The following is a 3,654-nucleotide window of genomic DNA, read 5'->3' as shown; positions in this document are numbered from 1 at the left end:
GGCCTTGGTGAATATATTATCCAATTAATCAACGGATCTTACGAAATGAATCTCAACGTTGCCATCTTCCACATGATCCTTGATAAAGTGATACCTTAGTGCTATGTGTTTTGTTTTTGAGTGTTGCATTAGGTTGTGACATATGTGTATGCCACTTTCGGAGTCACAATAGAGTGGAATTCTTTTCATATTTAAGCCATAATCGCGAAGTTGGCTTTGAATCCAAATGACTTGAGATCTGCACGAAGCAGCAGCAATGTATTCAGCCTCAGCTGTCGAAAACGAAACGCATGTTTGTTTCTTTGATTCCCAACTCACCAGCTTTCCATCGAGAAATTGACAAGCCCCCCCCCCCCCCCCCCCCCCCGGGTTGTGCTTTTTCGATCTAGACCACAACCCCCTAAATCAGCATCTGAAAATGCTTGTACGAAGAATCCTGATTTCGCAGGGTACCATAAACCTAGAGATGAGGTTCACTTCAGATATCAAAAAATATTCTATACAACCATCATATGAGGTTCGCGTGGATTAGCTTGAAACCTTGCACAATAACAAACATAAAACATTATGTCTGGTCGACTAGCTGTTAAATACATCAAAGACACTATCATTTGGCGATATTGGGTCATATCAGCAACCGATTTTTCTAGAGAAGTTGTTAACTTCATGCCAAACTCCATGGGAACCTTCACTTTTGACTCTCCCATCATTCCGAACTTAGTGAGCAGGCAGGACCGGACCCAGGATTCTGTAGTAGGTGTTGCCGGTCCGTAATAGGTGTTGTCGATCCATACTAGGTGTTGTCGGTGGCACATTTTATAGTAGAAAAAAGAAAAAAAATCGAAAATTTTGCACTATGTCGGGAAACACTAGGTGTTGCCACCGTTGGCACCATACTAGATCCGTCCCTGTGAGTAGGGTTTTCGTGTAAGCCTCCTGATTAATGAAAATACCCTCCTGTCCCTGTCTAATGTTTAATCCAAGAAAAAAGTTAATTGAACCCATTGAGATCATCTCAAATTTAGTTTCCATTAACTTTCGGAACTCAGCTGTTAGGCCGAGATTTGTAGATCCGAAGATGATGTCATCAACATAAATTTGTACGATCATCAAGTGGTCACCCTCTTTCTTGCGAAAGAAGGTTGGGTCAACCGAACCTTGCTTGAATTTGGACATTTTAAGAAAACAAGTAAGAGTTTCATACCAGGCTCTTGGAGCTTGTTTTAAACCGTAAATTGCTTTGTCAAGAATGTAACAGTGATGGGGATATTTTTCATTTATGAACCCAGGCGGTTGCTCTACATAAATGGTCTCTTCCAATTCGTCATTTAAGAATGCACACTTCACATCCATTTGAAAAACTTCAAAATTTTTGTGTGCTGCATATGCCAAGAAGATGTGAGCAGTTTCCAATCTAGCAAGAGGTGCGAAACTCTCTTCGTAGTCAATCCCTTCTTCCTGGTGGTAACCTTTGACTACCAGTCTAGCTTTGTTTCGGATCACGTTCCCTTCTTTGTCCATCTTGTTTCTGAAAACCCACTTCAATCCAACCACAGATGCATCCTTTGGTGTTGGAATTAGTCTCCATACTTTGTTTCACTCAAATGCATTGAGTTTGTCTTGCATTGCATGTACCCAATCAGAGTGATCAAGTGCAGTTTTAACAGTCTTTGGTTCAACTTTTGAGACAAACTAATTAAACATGCAAAATTCCACTTGAGAGAATAAAGCAGCTTGTTTCGGTTTTAGTTGAGAACGTGTGAGAACTCTTTCTGATGATTCACCAATGATTTGGGTTTTTGGATGATCTTTTGTCCATTTGATGAGGGGAGGATAATTTGCATCATAGGAGGGATCCAGTTCAGCATTTACTTCTTCTTCGAATTCTGACTATGTATCGTCATCTTCATCATTTGTATTAACATTCTCCCCCTCGAATGATGAAACAGTTTCTGCTTCAGGCTCAAAATTCTCCCCCTCGATTGGATGTTCATTGGGTATAGTGGTTGATAAATTCTCCCCTGGAAAGTAGAACGGGAAAATTCATTTGGCTTTTTAGAGATGGCAGATTCATGAGACCACCTGAACTTGAAGGTTCGCTTTCCATGACTTTAGCAGCTTCGTCAATAACCTTCTTCAGATTATCTACCTTGTTGTCAGCTGCTTTCGCTTCAGAGAGAATAGCAGTCTCTAGTTCATCAAAGAGCTTCACATATTCTTCAAATAAGTTGGAGATTGGAATCTGGACTTGACCAGTTTGAAGAAAGATTTCATCTATTGGTTCTTTTCTGGATGTGATTTTCTTCACGTAAGTATCATAAAACGACACGTAATACATTTTTGCGATTTTCTTGGAGCGTTTGTTCAGAACCCTTTATATTTTTGATGTTAGTGAATACCCAAGAAAGATTCCTTTATCTTCCTTTACATCAAACTTGTTTCGGTTTTCTTTAGAACTGAAGATGAAGCATCTTGAACCAAACACATGGAAAAACTTGACGTTAGGCTTGCAATTGTTTAGAATTTCATAAGGAGTTATTGTGAATCGCTTGTTGAGTAAAGACCAGTTCTGGGTGTAGCATGCAGTGGCAATAGCATCAGCCCAGAAATACAGGGGCAACGAAGCGAAACTGAGCGTGGTTCTGGTTGCTTCACACGACGAGCAGTTTCGCCTTTCAACGACCCCATTTTGTTGTGGAGTATAAGGAGCGTAGAAATTGTGTGATACACCCTTTTCATCAAGAAATCGTCTAACACTTGGTTTTTGAGTTCAAGCCCATTGTCACTACGAACGTTGCGAACTAGCTTTCGCAGTTGAACTTCAATATTTTTGATAAAATCCTTCAGCTTTTGAGTTGCATCTGATTTCTGTCTAAGAAAGAATACCCAAGTGAAATGAGAAAAGTCATCAAAAATTACTAGTATATACTTACTGCCACCATTCCTTTCAATAATAGAACGACCGCAAAGGCCGATGCATAGAAGTTCCAAAGGTTCTATAACTTCCGTGTTCATGATCGTTGGATGAATATTTCTACTTTGCTTTCCCATCTCACAGGCGGCACACAAGTGTTCCTTGTCAAACTTGAGAAATGGAAGTCCTCGCACATGATCCTCAAGAACTAGCTTGTTGATGTCTTTGAAGTTGAGGTGTGAGAGCCTTTGTTGCCATAGCCAACTTTCGTCGAAATGCGCTTTCGTTAGTAGACATATAGACGGCTTCCCTCGTATTGGATTGAGGTTCAATGGATACATTTCTCCTTTTCTTTGAGATTTCAGCAGAACATTCTTGGTCGTCTTTTCTATTATTTCTGATCCTTCATCATCGAAGGAAACCTTCAGTCCTGTTCCCACCACTAGTTGCGAAACACTAATTAAATTGTGTTGCAACCCTTCTACATATGCCACCTTTCTGACTGAGAAATCCCCATTTGTGATCATTCCATACCCTTTTATTGTGCCAAAAGAATTGTTACCATACTTAACACATCCACCATCCTTCAGAGCACGAAACTCCCGTAGCTCTTCCCTTCTCCTTGTCATGTGACGTGAGCAGCCACTGTCAATATATCATTTATCATCGAACTGCTCGTCACAAATAACCTGCACCAATTAAGCAGATTTAGGAACCCAAAGTTTCTTGGGTCCATGTGC

Source organism: Lactuca sativa, chromosome 7, assembly GCF_002870075.4.
Source record: "Lactuca sativa cultivar Salinas chromosome 7, Lsat_Salinas_v11, whole genome shotgun sequence".
Classification (NCBI taxonomy): domain Eukaryota; kingdom Viridiplantae; phylum Streptophyta; class Magnoliopsida; order Asterales; family Asteraceae; genus Lactuca; species Lactuca sativa.
This window is presented reverse-complemented; position numbering follows the sequence as displayed.